Source organism: Bufo bufo, chromosome 1 (genome assembly GCF_905171765.1).
Source record: "Bufo bufo chromosome 1, aBufBuf1.1, whole genome shotgun sequence".
In the NCBI taxonomy this organism is placed as follows: domain Eukaryota; kingdom Metazoa; phylum Chordata; class Amphibia; order Anura; family Bufonidae; genus Bufo; species Bufo bufo.
The window spans coordinates 198,460,614-198,480,746 of NC_053389.1; positions in this window are offsets into that span (position 1 = coordinate 198,460,614).

The following is a 20,133-nucleotide window of genomic DNA, read 5'->3' on the forward strand; positions in this document are numbered from 1 at the left end:
AAATTGCCGCTTAGTAGCGGAATAGAAATAAACATGAGATGGAAATTTCAATTTAAACAGTATTAGTCATGCTCTGTGTGTGCTAGTCCTCTTTAATACCGCATTGTACGATAATATAGCGAAGGCATAAATTGCCTAAGAATTTAATGCCAAGCCATAAGGCAGCCAATGCCACCGAAAGCTACTTTTTCATAGGCCAAGTGTACAAAATGTGCTGCACTGTTTTCTCAGATTATCAAAGTTATGGGCTATGATAAAAAATATTGGGTTAAAGTCAAGACTTAGGTTTAGACTTGTTTCATAATAATTCTCTTTTTGGAAGTGTGAAAAGGGTATACCAGTAGTCTTATCCACAAGATAGGATTTAACTATTAGATTGATTTTGACTATTACCACCACTGGGACCCCACTGATCACGAGAATGGCAGTCCCCCCAAAATCAAAGGCAGGTATAGTTCCTTTCCATTCATCCCTATGGGATCTGCCAGAAATAGTTGAGCGCTGTACTCGACTATCTCTGGCAAGCTGATAGAGATAAATGTAGTGGCAGTGAGCATGCTTGACCTGCCACTTCATTCATTTTGGAGGGCCCTGCGCGGTACAGAGTCTCTGCTCTTGTAATCAGTGGAGGTCCCAGTGGTAAGACTCCATGATCTAATAGTTATCTCTTATCCTCTCCACCTCTCCTTTATGATAACTACTAGCCGGTTGAGTTTCTCAATGGTCATAAATCAATTAAATATTTTTTTTAAAAAGTGTCATTTTTCTGGAAAGTGAATTTGTATTGGGTGGGGCTTAGAAGAAGGGTGGGCTTATTGAGAGGGTGGAACTTACTGGAAGAGAAGGTGACCTCCCACGGCCCAGCAAATTTACTCTAAGGGTTTATTCAGACAACCGTAGTGTTTTGCGGTACACAAATTGTGGATTCTCGAAACATGGATACCGACCCGTGTGCGTTCCGCAATTGGTGGACTGCACATGGCCGGCACTATGCAATTGCGGACAAGAATAGGACATACTTTATCTTTTTTGCAGGACACAGAACGGAACTATGGATCCGGACAGCACACCATGTGCTGTCCGCATCTTTTGCGGCCCCATCAAAATGAATGGTTCCGCACCCGTTACGCAAAATTGTGAAACTGATGCAGATCCATTCATAAGGTCAACTGAATGAGCTCTAAGAAACTGTCATCAATTCTATCTAAAATACTCTAGTATTCACGAATTCCCAAAATATCTTTCCAGGCAAAGGACATTTGCCTGAGCTTCAGCAATATGGGCTGTGAATTGTGAACTACGGATCTAAAAGGGTAAATGTTCTACAGGCAACTGTGTAGATAATTTGGTTTTCAAAATAGTTGGTTCCCTTACGTCCTACCAGCAGCACAGATGGGGTTAACTGCCCCTGTGGACTGGTAGGACCGGCGGAATTTTTAATGAGCCCAAGAACCAATAAACGATCTTCAGCTCCCTGAAAGGGAGGAGATCGCCCCCCAGCTCACCGTGTTTTTTTCTGTCCTTTGGACAGGTGGACTGGCGTGTCGCTCCCCTTTTAGGGAGCTGAAGAGTGCTGAGGGGGCTCTTGTTTTTATCTAAAGAAATCACCCCTCTTTTTGCCTTTATTTTAGGCTTAAGTGCGGCTATATTTTAAACAGGGTACCGTCGGGGAGGTGGCATCCCTCCCCTCTTTTTCCGCCTGGTTTTCGGCGACCTGCGGTGCCCCGTTTTTTCTTTCTCGCCGCTTTCATGCGGCGCCGTGGGCGCCGCCATCTCCCGGAAGTGACGCGCAGGTGCGCAACGTCACTTCCGGTTTTTTCGTATCTCCGATGCGGTGGGGTTTTGCTTCTCACCGCTCGGTTGTTTTTTCCTCCTGTGACATCCTGAATGTCAGGGTAGTTAGGGGGACATATAGATTTAAGACTGAGCCTAGAATAAGGCTCCATTACTTCTCTGGGCTTTGTTCAAGGAGAGGTCCGCCCTGGGAGGCGGGGCTTCCCCTTTTTAAACGCCCAGAGCCGGTCATTCAGTTTCTGGTTGCATCGCTTTCACAAGCTAGCTCCAGAGTTCCCTGTGCTTGGATATATTGGATATATTGCTTTGCTTGGGTATTTTCTTCCAGCTCTTTTTGCTTCAAGTGCTGGTGGGAACCCATATGGTCTCTCTTTCACCTCTCCTGGTGTTTGTAGGTGTTATGACCTGTCTCTTTTTTCTGTTATAGTGATGGCTTCCCCTAGGGATTCTGATCAACAGCGGAAGTCCGGGGCCAAAAGAAAGCACTTGGCCTGTTACGATTGTAACAAACCCCTGGACGACAACTGCCCTTACTCAAGGTGTGAAGGTTGTCGCACACAGGCATCCACGGAACCCACGATGCAGGAGATGTTCCAGTGGACGAAAACCTACGTGGATGATTCTATAAAGGGAGTTGTGCGCCTTCTTAATGAGAGGCTACCCGGATCCTCCCAGACCCCCATGGAAGTGGCGGCACCAGTCGAGAGGCCCACCCCCTGTTCGTGGGGTCTTCTTCCTAGGAAGAAGAACTAACTTCTTGTTTTTTTCCTCCAGAGAAAACACAGAAGTTGTTGAAGTCCATCAGGTCGGGGGACCAGGATGTTGACATGGGGGTGTCGTCCGGTCCCGCCGGACGGACACAGCGTGTCTTTAGAGCGGATGAGACCCTTCTCTCTGTGATGCGTACAGAGTGGAGAAAGCCTGAAAAAGGTCCAATCCTCACCAGGAAATTCAAGCTGATGTACCCAATGGCTAAAACCTTGGTGGAATCGTGGGGTTCCGTTCCCAAGGTGGACATGGCAATAGCCAAGTTGTCCAGGCGCACTCTGCAGACGTTGGGTCTAGTCTGCAGGACCCTCTAGACCGGAGGGCAGAGTGCACCCTTAGAAGGGGTTACGCGGCGGCTGCTGCCTCCGCATCGACATCCATTGCAGCCACTGAAGTAGCCTCCTTCCTACGCTCCAAACTCAATCAGATCCAGACAGACGTGGACCAGAGCGTTTCCAGAGACGACATCTTGACAGCTTTTAAGTCAGTCAATCTGGCTATGGATTTCTTGTGTGATTCCACCCAGATGCAGTTGAAACTGGCCGCCAAAACAATGGCTCTAGTTTCAGCTGCCCGCAGACCACTATGGCTGAAGCCATGGATCGCGGACAACGCGTCCAAATTTAATCTATGTGGGCTCCCCTTCGAGCCGGATAGGCTGTTCGGGTCGGAATTGGACAAGATCATGGAGGGACTCTCCGACAAGAAAGGGAAGAGTCTCCCCCAGCAGCCCTTTCGGGGACGCCCTAGACAGGATAAAAAAGGCGGAGGCCTTTCAGGGCAGCAGGCTAGGCGCAGAGATTGGGGGGGGGGCCATCTCGTAGATTCTCGAGACGCCCCAGCAAACCCACCAAGGAGGCGAAACCCTCCTGACTATGGGCCTCCCCGAGGCTCTTGGATAAGCCCTGCTGCCCCTGCAGTATCTCCTCTAGACTTTCCCGTACCCCTCCCCCAGATTCCCGTGGGGGGCCGTCTCTCCCACTTCAAAAACTTTTGGGCCCAGCAGATTGCAGACGCCTGGGTTCAGGGTATAATTTCTGCCGGTTACCGGGTAGATCTCATCTCCCCCCCCCCCCCAGAGAGATTCATCGCCACGCGAAACTTCGGGTGCCAAACAAAAGATCCTAGAGTCTTATATTCAGGACTATATCTCCAAGGGAGCCCTAGAGGAGGTGCCGGCAGGGGAGAGAGGCCTAGGGATTTATTCTCCAGTGTTCCTGGTTCCCAAGAAGACGGGAGATCTCCGGATGATCATCGACTTGAGATTTCTCAATCTATTTATAAGGAAAACCAGGTTTCGGATGGAAACCATAAGGTCAGTCAGCAATATCCTCAACCCTGGGGACATCATGGTTACTCTGGACCTCAAGGATGCGTACCTTCACATCCCGATCCATTCCGCTTCCCGGAAGTTCCTCAGGATCGCGGTCCAGATTTTAGGGGTTCGCAAGCACTTTCAGTTTGCCGCGCTTCCTTTCGGAATCTCTTCTGCCCCTCTTATCTTCACCAAGGTGGTGGTGTCGGTGGTGGCAGCTTTGAGACTTCAAGGACTGACTATTATTCCTTATCTGGACGATTGGCTTTTCATAGCCTCTTCAGTTCCGATCCTTACCCACCGTCTTCAGATCGCAATCTCCTTTCTCCTCTGCCTGGGCTGGATTATCAACTGGCAGAAGTCGAATGTGAGCCCATCGACTTCAATCCATTATTTAGGATTCGTGGTCGACTCTGTGGAGATGTCCCTCCGGTTGACTTTAGAAAGGAGAGCGCGGATTCAGGACCTCGTCGAGTCTCCATCCGGACTCTCATGAAGATGCTGGGGCTCATGTCAGCGGCTGCGGACGCAGTCCTTTGGGCGCTATGGCACCTCCGTCCTCTTCAGTCGGAGGTCTTACACTTATGGAATGGAGGCCCTGCGGGGTTAGATTCCCTGTGCTCCCTGTCCGGTCAAACCCGGAATTCCCTCAGATGGTGGTTCCAGCTACCAGCAGGGAAGTCTATGACCCAACCAGTTTGGCTCATATTGACTACAGACGCGTCCCTTGTAGGCTGGGGCGCTCACCTGGACGGATCCCCAATACAGGGATCTTGGTCTCCTCTGGAGCAGCGTCTCTCTTCCAATCTTCGCGAGATGCGAGCTATCCAGCTAGCCCTCCTTCACTTCCCCCCTCAGATCCGGGGCAAAGCAGTGAAAGTCCAGTCAGACAATTTGACTGCGGTTCTCTACATAAACAAACAGGGAGGCACAAGATCATTGCCCCTTCTTTCAGAGATCGGGGTAATTCTTCGGTGGGCAGAGATGAACCTTTCCTATCTATCTGCCATTCATATTCGAGGCTCCCTCAATATGATAGCGGACCGCTTAAGTCGAGGATTACCGACCATGGAGTGGTCTCTTCATCCGGAGATCTTCAGGCAGTTAGTTCACAGATGGGGTATGCCAGAGGTGGATCTCATGGCGACCAGGTTCAACGCCAAGGTGCTGAGGTTCTGTTCCCTGTACAGGGAAGACAACCTCCTGGCGATAGCTGCTCTGTCGATACCGTGGAGGTTCAGGCTGGCTTACATCTTCCCTCCGTTTTCCATAATACCGAGGGTATTGACGAAAATCCGTCAGGATCAGGCCTCGGTAATAGCCATCATACCGTTCTGGCCCAGGAGATCCTGGTTTACCCAGCTCATTCAGATGAGTCGGGGACAATACTGGAGACTCCCCCCGGAGCAGACCCTGGTGTCGTGGGACACTCACCTCTGCCCAGATCTGCACAGGTTCAACCTGACAGCCCAACTTAGAAGGGCTTTCCGAGTCGGTCCTGAGAACTTTGTCGCATTCCAGAGCAGAGTCTACAAAGAAGGCCTACTCCAGGATCATGAGAATCTTCGTGTCATGGTGTGATTCCAATCAGGTGGCGTCTGCAGATCCGCCCCTTCCTGCGATACTACAATTTCTTCAAGATGGATTAGATAGAGGTCTTTCTCCAGCTACCTTGAGAGTACAGATTTGTGCCATCTCGGCCTGTCTTAACAGGCCACATTCTCGGGACCCACTCATCAAACGCTTCCTGAAGGGAGCTGAAAGACTAAAGCCTACTATACTGAAGCCCATTCCCCAGTGGGATCTTTCAGTAGTGCTCAGGGGGCTAGCATCTCCCCCCTTCGAGCCATTGGAGGAGGTGGAATTCAGATATTTGACCTTAAAGATGGTTTTTCTTCTGGCTGTAGCTTCAGCCAAAAGGATCTCTGAATTGCAGGCCTTTTCTGCAATTCACCCTTACATTATCTTCTTACAAGACAGAGTACTCCTGAAGTTTTTACCCTACTTCAGGCCTAAGTGCCTACCTTCCAAAATATCAACCAGGTAATCTCTTTACCAGTTTTGTTTTCAGCCTTCTCCTCTGATACCCCAGCTAGAGACCCGCTGGATATTTCAAGGTGCCTCCAGGTCTATGTGGATAGATCCAGAGAGTTCAGGATAGATGAGAATCTCCTCATCCTGTTTGCCGGTAAGTCTAAAGGCCGTAAAGCGTCTAAAGCTACCATTAGTCGCTGGATCAAGGAAGCCATTAGGGAGGCTTTCGTCTCCCAATCCCTAGATCCTCCGGAGTTTGTGAGAGCCCATTCTACTAGGGCTGTCTCCACCTCTGTTGCGGAGAGAAGACTTCTCCCCTTAGAGTTGATCTGTAAGGCGGCTTCTTGGAGCTCTGAGTCAACCTTCATCTCCCATTATGGGATAGATGCTAGGATGGCAGAGTTTTCGGCTTTTGGGCAGACAGTTCTTAGTTCTGCCAGGCATGAGGACCCTCCCTAGGGGATTCTTCTTGCTATCTCCCCATCTGTGCTGCTGGTAGGACGTAAGGGAATCGTTAATTTCTTACGATAATTTGTTTTCCCTTAGTCCTAACAGCAGCACACAAATATCCCACCCGAGGTACATTATGCTTGTTAAAAACACGGTGGGCTGGGGGGCGATCTCCTCCCTTTTAGGGAGCTGAAGATCGTTTATTGTTTCTTGGGCTCATTAAAAATTCCGCCGGTCCTACCAGTCCACAGGGGCAGTTAACCCCATCTGTGCTGCTGTTAGGACTAAGGGAAAACAAATTATCGTTAGAAATCAACAATTACTGAAGAACCACCTCCATTTCTTTACTGTATGTCGCTTGAAAATACAAAAATAAAGATTTATCTTGATAATGGTGCAATAATAAAAATAAAGAATCAGAACATACAGGACAAAAAGTTGATAGAAACTTCACAGTTAAGGAAAAGCATGTCTTAAAATGAATGCCTATCCTTTATATCTAACCATAATATAATTTTTTTAGAATAGATCAAATTCTGTGGTGACTAATTTCTTTAATAAATCTTTAAAGCTGTTGAAGCTATGTTTTTCTGATTCACAGCCTCAAATCCACTTTGTAGGCACAGAGTTAAATTATAAACGTTTGGCTGTCCACAGCTTGCAACTTGAACTCAATAGCAAATATGTATGCAGTAAGTTCTTATGCTCCCCCTAGCGCCAACTGCAGGTGTTATTGTACTATATGGCTTTATGGGTGGCGGCAGGGGAACTGGAGCTCGGTGAAATAATTTGTTTAGTACAGAGTGTTGGAACTACATGGTGGACATTTGCTTTTATGGTTACATAAGGCAAACAGTAATGAGAAAGACTAAGGCTACTTTCACACTTGCATTCGGGGTTCCGCTTGTGAGCCCCGAACGGATCCGTACAGCCCCAAAGCATTCTGAGTGGATGCGGATCCGCTCAGAATGCATCAGTTTGGCACCGTTTGGCCTCCGTTCCGCTCAGCAGGCGGACACCCGAACGCAGCTTGCAGCGTTTTTGTGTCCGCCTGGCCGTGCAGAGCCAAACGGATCCGTCCAGACTTACAATGCAAGTCAATGGGGACGGATCCGTTTGACGTTGACACAATATGGTGCAATTGCAAACGGATCCGTCCCCCATTGACTTTCTATGTAAAGTCAGGAGTCCCTATTAATATACCATCAGATCTGAGTTTTCTCCAATCCGATGGTATATTTTAACTTGAAGCGTCCCCATCACCATGGGAACGCCTCTATGTTAGAATATACCATCAGATTTGAGTTAGATCGTGAAACTCAGATCCGACAGTATATTCTAACAAAGAGGCGTTCCCATAGTGATGGGGACGCTTCAAGTTAGAATATACTAAAAGAACTGTGTAAATGACTGCCCCCTGCTGCCCGGCAGGTGCTGCCAGGCAGCAGGGGGCAGACCCTCCCCCCTCCCCTGTATTTAACTCATTGGTGGCCAGTGCGTCCCCCCCTGTTTTTAACTCTATGGTGGCCAGTGTGTCCGCCAGACCCCCTGTGCTTCTAAAATTGCTAAGGAACCATGGCAGCCAGGAATGCAGTAGCATCCTGGTTGCCATGGTTACCGATCGGAGTCCCAGCGATTAAACTGGGACTCCGATCGGAACTCTCCGCTGCCACCAATGATGGGGGGTCGGTCATTTTAATTAGGGGGTGTGAGGGGAGGCCGGCCGCACTGGCCACCAATGAGTTAAAAACAGGGGGGGGGAGGGAGGGGTGGCCAGCCGCACTGGCCACCAATGAGTTAAAAACAGGGGGGAGGGAGGGGGGCCGGCCGCACTGGCCACCAATGAGTTAAATACAGGGGGGGGTCAGCAGGCAGCAGGGGGCAGTCATGTACACAGTTCTTTTAGTATATTCTAACTTGAAGCGTCTCCATCACCATGGGAACGCCTCTGTGTTAGAATATACTGTCGGATCTGAGTGTTCACGAAGTGAAAAATCAGGTCTGAAAAAAACTGTTATGCAGACGGATCCGTTCTGAACGGATGCAAGCATTTGCGTTATAGGAGCGGAGCCGTCTGTACAGACACCAGACGGATCCGCTCCGAACGCAAGTGTGAAAGTAGCCTAAGGCTACTTTTACATTAGCGTTTTCAATTCCGCTATTGAGATCTGTCATAGGATCTCAATAGCGGAAGAAAACGCTTCCGTTTTGTCCACATTTATTGTCAATGGGGACAAAACTGAACAGAACGAAACGGTATGCACCAAAATGCATTCCGTTCCATTTAGTTGCGCTCCCATCGTGGGCAGAATAACGCTGCAAGCAGTGTTTTTCTGTCCGCAATGTTGTGCGGAGCAAGACACAAAAGAAAACGGATCCGTCCCCCGTTGATTTTTTAATGGTGTTCATGACGGATCCGTCATGGCTATAGAAGACATTATACAACTGGATCCGTTCATGACGGATCCGCAAAAAAAGCTAATGTGAAAGTAGCCTTACTATCCTACTATCTGTTGGTGAAACAGCTTTATCAAGCAATGGATGAGAAACTGACAAGTATGTTCACCATGTTATTGTTATCCAAGGGTTGGCAAGGAACATGAACAAAACATTGGTTCTCCATTACCAGAAAGCATATAGTGGTTTGAATAAGGAAAAAGAACAGTGGACTTTATTGTGAAGATTCAATAGAGATACATAGAAGTTATTTTTTCAATCTGAAAGATTATACTGTACTATCTGTAAAAGTATGAAGATGAGAAACAGTATTCTTTTTATAGGACACACCATATGTCTGAAGTTACAGAAGTTTCATTAATATTATGTGCCTTTTAAGACATTTCATTATGAGCATAGAACAAATGCTAGCTCTTTCTTATTTTTTATGTTTGTGTTATAAGTATCTGTCCAGTTTTTGCTCTAGTGCATTCTTGTACATTGGGGACATGGTTGCATTGGGTGAGCAAGAATGGAAAGGACAGTGTGTTGAGATTTCATACCCTTGAACTTAATACTAGCAGCACAAATCTGTATGCAGTGAGCCTCATTAGTGGTGGATTCTGGCAGCCAGAAGTTTAGAGCACAGAGATTCAGAGCTCACACATACACTCACCTAAAGAATTATTAGGAACACCTGTTCTATTTCTCATTAATGCAATTATCTAGTCAACCAATCACATGGCAGTTGCTTCAATGCATTTAGGGGTGTTGTCCTGGTTAAGACAATCTCCTGAACTCCAAACTGAATGTCAGAATGGGAAAGAAAGGTGATTTAAGCAATTTTGAGCATGGCATGGTTGTTGGTGCCAGAAGGGCCGGTCTGAGTATTTCACAATCTGCTCAGTTACTGGGATTTTCACGCACAACCATTTCTAGGGTTTACAATGAATGGTGTGAAAAGGGAAAAACATCCAGTATGCGGCAGTCCTGTGGGCGAAAATGCCTTGTGGATGCTAGAGGTTAGAGGAGAATGGGTCGACTGATTCAAGCTGATAGAAGAGCAACGTTGACTGAAATAACCACTCGTTACAACCGAGGTATGCAGCAAAGCATTTGTGAAGCCACAACACGCACAACCTTGAGGGGGGTGGGCTACAACAGCAGAAGACCCCACCGGGTACCACTCATCTCCACTACAAATAGGAAAAAGAGGCTACAATTTGCACAAGCTCACCAAAATTGGACTGTTGAAGACTGGAAAAATGTTGCCTGGTCTGATGAGTCTCGATTTCTGTTGAGACATTCAAATGGTAGAGTCCGAATTTGGCGTAAACTGAATGAGAACATGTATCCATCATGCCTTGTTACCACTGTGCAGGCTGGTGGTGGTGGTGTAATGGTGTGGGGGATGTTTTCTGGGCACACTTTAGGCCCCTTAGTGCCAATTGGGCATCGTTTAAATGCCACGGGCTACCTGAGCATTGTTTCTGACCATGTCCATCCCTTCATGACCACCATGTACCCATCCTCTGGCTACTTCCAGCAGGATAATGCACCATGTCACAAAGCTCGAATCATTTCAAATTGGTTTCTTGAACATGGCAATGAGTTCACTGTACTAAAATGGCCCCCACAGTCACCAGTTCTCAGCCCAATAGAGCATCTTTGGGATGTGGTGGAACGGGAGCTTCGTGCCCTGGATGTGCATCCCTCAAATCTCCATCAACTGCAAGATGCTATCCTATCAATATGGGCCAACATTTCTAAAGAATGCTATCAGCACCTTGTTGAATCATTGCCACGTAGAATTAAGGCAGTTCTGAAGGCAAAAGGGGGTCCAACACCGTATTAGTATGGTGTTCCTAATAATTCTTTAGGTGAGTGTATATAGCACACTTTATAGGTCAGGGGCTGTGGGGAAGTTCACACCAGAGTTCTGGGTTTGATTGACCGAATGGTCATTACTACATTACTACAATGTTTCTATTACATTTTCTACATTTTTCTAATAATAGCAAAGTGTACCTTAGTGGAAGTGTAGTGCAACTCCAGATTTGATGATATGATATAATTATGAGCAAGTAATGAACACAAATATATAAACTGTGTATAATCAGGCCCTTGTGTAATATCCCAGAGTGGTATTACAATTCCTACACCCTGCTACTGTCTTTAATGGGCTAACCATAATGTCATCTGTGTATTGATTCCAGGTCCTATGTCACTGTGCATTTATAATGTTGCTATAAAACTATTTTATACATGTAATGTGCCTGGTTCACCAGCAGGTGATGCGGATATATGGCAGAAAGATCTTTAGATAGAATGGAACTTACCATTCCATTCTCCCTCTTTTGGGCAGAAGTGGGCTAGTCCCATTTTCTACCAAGGTAGGGGCAGCATGAAGCGTCTAATCAGTCTTAGCCAAGCTAGCGTTGGATGCAGATGTGTGAAGATGTAGCAGCGAGGGGAAGCCCCCTTCCTGCAGCAGGAGTCCCTCCAGAGGGAAGCAACTCATAGGGCACCATGACTCCTTATCGATTTACAGACAGAGTGTTTTGCGAGGGGGTCAACAGCCAAAGGCACCCCACTCCAAAGGTACCAGAGCAGCCCTAAAGTCCAGCGACCAGACCAAAGCCAAGTTTAGCACAGCAGAGAGACAAAACAGAATATTTAAGTTTGGCTGCCAGTTTATGCCAAAACCTGTTGGAATCAAGAGAAACACCACTTCTTGTACGGATGCAAGTTGATTCCAGTAATGCTGTTGAACTTTATAAAAGTCTGGACTAGACTATTTCTCCACCTCCACCATTACTCTCCCCTTTATTGCTTCAGACCTTAACCCTCGGGAGCGACGGTATCCAGGTAGGAGCACCGTGACACACAGAGACTATTAAGGCTGCTCCACACGACTCGGCATTCCGATAAACCTGGGACACAATCAGCCCTAGGGGGAGGCATGTTACAATTATTGGCATTACAAACAGGATTCAAATACTTCTACGCCTTACTATTTAAGGCCCCCTTTATCTGTAAACTCCCTACAAGAGACTCAATGGCATCTACTTACTGCAGGAGAGTGTGAATCTGCATCAGTTTCAGTACTGTGGCAAAACAGGAGTTAATCGGCCATCTTGGATTTGTGCCTCATGTATTGAGAGAAAAGACATCCACCCAGCAGATGGGAGGGAACCAAACAGACCGTCTCCACAAAGGAACCATCCTTGTAGCAGAAGGAACTAAAGTGCTGAATTCAAGTTCCCAGGAGGACAAAGAAATAAAATCTACAGGAAGTACTGTAAAAGCGGCAGCTATCTTGGAGAAAGGAAAATACAGTTTCAGCTTCACTGGATCCTAGGAATCAATGTCCAGAGGTCTAAGTGAGTACTCCTGGGGAAGTGTTAGGGGCCATGATCTGCCTGCCAGAGCATCATATTTACCAAAATTGAGCAGTTGCAGCAACTATTAAAGGAGCCACGCACCAATTCTGCTGCCGTTGCCCATAGCAACTCGTGCTTAAATTGCAGTCTAGCTTACATTGACCCCTCTAGTCTGGTATGCGGACAGCGAGAACAGTACCCATTTGGACTGTAGTGACCAACCAATACCAGTGCCTATAAGTATTGCATTAATGGGGTCGGAGATGGATGGTCCTGTGGCCATTGTCATTGCCAATAGGGACTTTCAACTGCTGCAACAACAGCGAAGAATACTTCCAGTCCCTCCGGGAAAGAGCCAGAAAAGAGCCAGCCTTTGGCCATTACCACCACTACAAAAATCTCCGAGCTTACTACTACTGCTGCTGTACAGCCTGAGACCACCAAATAGGAGCACTGTCCTGATGTCCACTGGAAAAAGGAGGAGTCCACTAATACTGCTCCATGCACTCCAGAACCACCACTGAATCCAGAGCTCCTTCCTATGAAAGACCAAGGGTCTATCCTTTAGTGTTGTCCGGAGAATCTGTCACCTACCAGGAAAAGTCCAAGGTTTACAGAGGATTCTTCAAAGGAGGGTGATCCTGCAGTTCCAAGTTCTGCCACAGAAGGCCACCAGGAGATCGAAGATGAAGATACTGTTGGAGTTGCAGCTGCAGAGAGCTCCAGGGCTAGCAGTGATAGCAATGAGGATGTCACACAGCTTAAATAAAAAAGGACTTTTGCGCCCTCAACTGTGGGACCCAGGAGGAAGACTTCCAGCCCCTTCTGTAAGATACCCCGTGTTGTGAGAAAACCATCCATTGGACTACTGGAGGCACTACATGGACTGCTTCTGAAGGATGAGAGAGTTGCTGGTCCTTTCCATTTTATTGTCCTGTCAGTTTTACCACATAGGGAACATCATAAAAACAAAACCCATAAAATTGTGGCAGCATTGCATTTTTTTCCTCCCCACTTGGAATATTTTCCAGCTTCCCCCTTCATTGTATGGAATTTTAAATGGTGTAATTAGAAAGTATAATTTGTACTGCAAAAAACAAGCCCTCATATGGCAAAGTGAACAAAAAAAATAAAAAGTTATGGCTTTGGTAAGGCAAGGAGAAAAAATAAAAATACAATAATGGAAAATCGCCCGGTAATTTAAGGTTTAAAGATTCGTGCCTGATGTCACTGGAAATAAGTTATGTAAATTCTAACTTCTTTTCCTAGGTAATGCTGTAACAGACAGATTTCACAGGGCATCATTAGACAGCTCTCCAACAAATGCTGTAATATAGATCTGTATCCCATCTATCCAAAGCACTCCAAATAATTGTTTGCACATGTTTTGTCAGGTTTCTTTTTAAGAATCTCACTGTGTCCTGTCAGGATTTACTTAAATTTTTGCTCTGAAATCCTGCTCCAAATCACGTCTATACATCACTGAGCTTAGCTTCTCTGCCTCTGTGATAAATTGCTCTCAGATAGAGTAGCGGAAATCACCTGGCAGGCTTACTTTAAAGGGGTTGTCCGAGGTTTTGATATTAATGGCTCATCCTTTGCCCGCTCCGGTAAGAAAAGATAGTGCTGTTCATTGGATAGCAGATGTGCTTTGTATTGCAGCTCAGGCCCATTTACTTGAATAAGATTGAGCTGTGCCTCGACCATGTTACTGATGAATGTAACATCACTGGTAGTGTTGAGCGAATTGAGCTTCGGATCATAGATCAGAAGTCGATTAGTTCTAATACTTTGTTTTAATGCTGTATGGAGACCGGTCTCTGTACAGCATTAAAATGTATTGCCTCCATTGAGGCAAAATTTCTTCTTTCACTCCGTACAGCATTAAAACGAAGTGTTAGAACTAATCGACTTCGAATCTATGATCCAAAGTTCGATTTGCTCAACACTAATGACTGGCCTAGGAAGAGGATGTGGTGCTCACTGGAATGTAGTGGCCTCGGATTCCATTGATCTGATACTGGTGATATATCCTGAGGATAAGCCCTATAATATTGGACAACCCTCTTAAAGGGCAATTGATGAATGTCCATACTCTACTATCTAAATATTACTGTCACAAAACCAATCATCTCTGTACCAGCAAGGTTTGGCAAGGGGAGAAGATTGAAGAGTGCCAAATCCTACAATTAGAGCTTTACATACAGGATTATAGACTGATGCCAGTTTATGATAGGATAAACAACGTAGCTGGACTGATATGCACCACATTTTTGCATTTGGGACTGTCTTAATGTAAAAAATAAGCAGGCATAGATTTTGCACCAAAATTTGCACAGCTCCACACTTTAGCACTGGGAAATTTTAACACCAATGTATTGTAATTAGTATGGAGATCATTTATTACCAGTTCAGCTGTGCCAAGTTGGATAAAAAGGTGATGCCCCGGTTTCTCTGGTTTGCAGTCATGTAGCACAAAATATATTAAAAAAAAATAACAGAGAGAACACCACTATACGGCTTCTCGTAACTGCAGAATAGTTTCACTTGCAAACTGCTCCCCTGGTACATGGATAGCCCCCAGGAAGATTTTGTGACCAAGATTGTGATGCAGTTACCCATAATAAGCAGTACAGTAAGTAATTCAATTTGGCTCAAATGCTTTTGTGCCTTACAGGAAAATATACGTTTTTTACAACAGCTTTATAAATGCCTGAAAATTGCACTGTACAAAAATAGATAGACTTCTCCCTCAGCCTAAAACCTTTTATTTGCTTCATTAACAATTTTATTTATTGTGTATAAGGACTTGGAGGAAGTTACAACTGCTGCTTGGTTTTATGTGTATTTACCTTTAGGTACAATATAGGCATAAAAGTGGAAACACAAAAACCAACTGTATATGCAATAATTGGTTAAAGGGGTTGTCCAGAATTAGGAAACATGGTTGCTTTCTTCAAGAAACAGCACCACACCTGTTCATGGTTTGTGTTTGGTATTGCAGTTTAGCTCCATTTAAGGGAAATGGGCTGAGCTACAATACCACACATGACCTATGAACAGGTGTGACACTGTTCTTGAATGAAAGCAGTCATTTTTACATAATCGTGGACAACTTCTGTAAAGTGTTTGTCCAGTTTAGATAAACCAATTGTCATATCACCTGATAGGGAATTCTGACTTAATAGGGGTTGTACATTCAGGATCTTCATCTCTGGGTCACAGTGAAAAGCAGGAACTTTACAACGAGACCCTCTCACTCTGGCAGCTAACAAAGGCAATCCATTAGTAGAATGGAAACTGTGTAATGCTTAGTTTCTCATGTAGTGCCATTGCAGAAAAATGAACCCCTTCAGCACTGCTGCCAATATGTACGGCGGATGTGCACGGTTTAAAAATAGCATCCGCCTATGAGCACATTTTGTGCCATAGCCATTGGGATTCTGCTGTTTTAAGCAGAGAACAGGAGCTAATGTCTTCGATCAGCAATAATGCCAATCGCAGGCATTTTGCAGACATTCAACACCTCATATTCCGTGGTCAATTGTGACTATGGCATCTGAGACAGCTATCCCTGGGAGCACTGCACTCCCAGTGGCCCCGTACCAGGAGTATGGAGATGAGGGAAGCTGTTCTTTTGTGGTAATAGCCTGGGTGTCTCTGAAGAAGCCCACCCTATTATAGCTGTAGTTCTGGAGGCCTGAAGGTGGTAAGGCTCCATAAGAACATACTGAATCTTCAATACATTGCAATTAATTACAAATAAAGTTTAAAAAAAAGTTAAAAAATTTGTAAAAAAATAAATAATAAAAATAAAATATATAAATAATAATAAAAAATATCATATGCATCACTGCATCCCTAAACATATTTATTCCGTACTGTGAACTCTGTAAAGGAAACAAAGTCTCTATTTTTTTTTTTTTTTTGAAGAGTGTATTACACAGGCGTACCAGAATATGGTGGAATAAGATCACGTTACAGGATTATCTCTCCAGGGATTTTATCCCAATGGGACTTCGGATACAGGTATTTCCATCATTCACTATAAACGATGAAGAATTCCTATTACAATGGGAGAAGGGGTGTGAAACTTGTTCCAAGACCTTCTTGGATCTAAGGCTACTTTCTCACTAGTGTTTTCAATTCTGCTATTGAGAGCCGTCATAGGATCTCAATAGCAGATGAAAACACTTCCGTTTTTCCCCATTCATTGTCAATGGTGCCAAAACTGAACTGAACGAAACGAAATGTACCAGAATGGATTCCGTTCCATTTGGTTGCGCTCCCATCGCGGACACAATAATGCTGCAAGCAACGTTTTTTTGTCCGTGATGTGGTGCGGAGCAAGACGGATCTGTCCTGGCACACAATGTAAGTCAATGGGGACGGATACATTTTCTCTGACACAATAGAAAATGGATCCGTCCCCCATTGACTTTCAAAGGAGTTCATGACGATCCATCATGGCTATAGAAGACATAATACAACGGAAGCATTTTTGCAGATCCATGACGGATCTGCAAAAAACGCTAGTCTGAAAGTATCCTAATTATTGCTCATAATTGTAAAACTTGAGTGATATTGAACAAGAAATTGAGAAAACACTTAGCACTTTACAAACTGAATGCTGTAAGGAGGAACTCGCATTGTTGGAAAAGGATATGGATGGTTGGTCCCAGGAATGGGAAGATCAAATAAAACACGAAAATTTCAACGGGATATGACCGATAAGGTGAACACCAGGATGTATAAGTGGAGATATAAGAACACATCAGCACGAGAGAGGTCCACATCTATTACCTCTATATCCTCTATCAGAACAAATGCATCACAGAGTGTGAATAAAAGAAACAGATACCCAATAAGGAGAGGGAAAAGGCAATTTGACTCTGAGATACATAATCAGAGGAGTAAGAGGACTGATTTTGGATGTGATGGGAATACATCGTCTAGTCTAAAGGTAGTAAATCTTTATAACATTGAATTGACTGCAAATCAGATTGAAGTCTTAAGCTTAGGGCTAAATTTTTGTCCAAGTACTAAATTTTACCATTTTACTTTAGTGAAAGATTTACATCTATTTGGAAGAAGGCTGGCTTTTAAGAAGATTTTTAACAAGAAACAGGAGGAGGTGGACACATTGCACTCTACACAAGAACAAGTAGCCCTAGGAATCTTACAGGAACTTTTGGAAGATCAACATACATCAAAGGATGGTGAGTACCCACATTCGCTGCTTTCTAAGTCTACTAAATTTACACAATTGGCTCAATATCCTGAGATTGATTTATTTATTAAATAATAATCAGAAGAGATAGCAATGATACCAACAAACATTCAGAGGGATAATATAACTAATGAGCAGAGAGTGGCCTTCACCAACTACAGCACATGAAAGGGGTGGTGTTCAAACCCTCGGATAATGTTGATAATGTGGTAGTATGAACCTAAAAGATGTATGAAAGGGAGGCCTTTCGGCAGTTGAGGGGCCCAATCTGCTACAAAAGACTTACCTTTAACCCCCTACTTAAATATAAGGTAGAACTATCTGAAATCCTTAAAGCAGGAAAGGGGATGGAATTTTGGATGCACAACAAGTGGCAGGATTAACAATTGAGGAACCCACTATAACTGCGTTATGTCTACTTCCAAAGCTCCATACAAATTTGACTAAAACGCCTGGTAGGCCTATTGTGTCAGGGGTTAACAACATATTAGAAGCATTATGTCAACTTATTGACTTTTTTGTCACACCTCTTGTAGTAACCCTACCATCTTACACACAGGATAACAAAGCAACATACTAACATCGTTTATAAGGCAGATCTACTTAGAAAAATTGATGGTATCCATATTCAACCAGATTTGTTACTGGTGACATGTGAGGTGTCAGACATGTGTGTTTGTTACTGGTGACAAGGAGTGCCAGCTGTTTCTCTTTGTGGATTTACTTGGCTTTCCAGAGTGAGCACCCGACCACATACGAATCACTGATGACTTTGTTTGCCTACAGTGAGGACAGGGCACGAGAAATTGTGTCCCAAGTTACTACCAGCGCTGCATTCCTGAAGACCCCTCCCGCTGAGTTGCAGAGTCGTGAACTGGAGAGGGAATCTAGAAAGCTGTTATCGTGGGAATTACATGAGGCCACTCTGGCGGAGTACTGCAGAACCAGCAGGATACCTCATGGACTGCGGGTAAATCCCAGACCTACCTTTTTTTGTGACAATATTGATTATTGTACCCAGTGCAAGCATTTTAAATAAGTGTTCATATGATTTAATGGTCCTTACAATTGAATACCTTGTAAATGCTATCACTGAAACTAAGGTGAACATTGCGTCCATTGAACAGCAGTTACAGGACTCGTTAACAACAGATGATCTTTCTACAGTGTTACACTCACCTAACAATAACAATATGTCAGATACACAAAGCAGGTAGTAAGAGTATAGGCATATACTCTGGGAGAGACAGTATATACTGGGCTGGGTGATTGAAAAAGTCTATCCCTACTCGTCCCTTAAATGGACTCTGCCCAGGGATTCCCGGACTAAATCACAGGCCATTAGCTAAGATTTATTGAAAGGGGAGGGAGAAAGCTAAGGGGAGAATGGTGATATAATATTGAATTGGCGATGGACGCTCCGAATTATAATGGAGAGAATCAGTCACCAATTATTCGATAATGGGGACCCCGATATAAGGGGTAGCAACCCATAATAAGCGGTACTTCTCGTACCAATTTATAGGGTTTGGTTTAGAGCCTAGGCACGGGGACAGGGTGCCTCCACCATCAGGGGGCATCCCTGGGCAGAGTCCATTTAAGGGGCGAGTAGGGATAGACTTTTTCAACCACCCAGCCCAGTATATAGTATCTCCCCCAGAGTATATGCCTATACCCTTACTACCTGCTTTGTGTATCTGACATATTGTTATTGTTAGGTGAGTGTAACACTGTATATCAATAGGTATATCCTATTACTCCAATTTGACTATTAAAGGTAATTTTAGAAGCACGTGATTTTCTCTTTTCACTTATGCTAAGTTAATTAGTACGTGTCCTATATCTGTGATATTAAGTTTTTCTTCTTTATAGATGATCTTTCTGCTTTAAAGACCAAAGTGGAAAAAACTTGCGCTGATCTTCAAAAAGATATAGAAAATACTAAGCGCCATAAATTTGCCAGAGATTCAGAGGACTATCAGACCAAAAAGATTTACAGATGGCAAGATTCTGTGGGAACCGCAATCCCTCTGTCAAGACGTCCTATGCGACGAATGAACTCTCAGTCTTCTGGCTCTGGGAGCGACTATACCTCTGGCGCATGTCATCCAGCGCCTTTTGAGGGAAAAAACGGCGTTACACCAAAAGAATACCCGAAGGGCAGGCTGCCATTATTGGAGGTGTAAATGCCCCGAGGACAACCCAGTCTCAGGTATAGAAGAGACTTTGATTTTCAACATTTCATCTAAAAACATTAGTCCTATTCAGCTGTGAATACTAGAAAAGGGACTATCCTTCAGTCCAACAGGACAGTTCGATAGTTTTGAATTGGAAATGGATTAGTAACATAGTACATAAGGCCTAAAAAAGACATTTGTCCATCCAGTTCGGCCTGTTATCCTGCAAGTTGATCCAGAGGAAGGCAAAAAAAATCCTGTGAGGTAGAACTCAATTTTCCCCACTTTAGGGGAATAAAAAATTCCTTTCCGACTCCAATCAGGCAATCAGAATAACTCCCTGGATCAACAACCCCTCTCTAGTAGCTATAGCCTGTAATATTATTACGCTCCAGAAATACATCCAGGCCCCTCTTGAATTCCTTTATTGTACTCACCATCACCACCTCCTCAGGCAGAGAGTTCCATAGTTTCACTGCCAGCGTTTTTTTTTTAATGTACGGCTGAAGGCACACTTTGGTACCAGTGATGTAGTGTCCCCCTGGG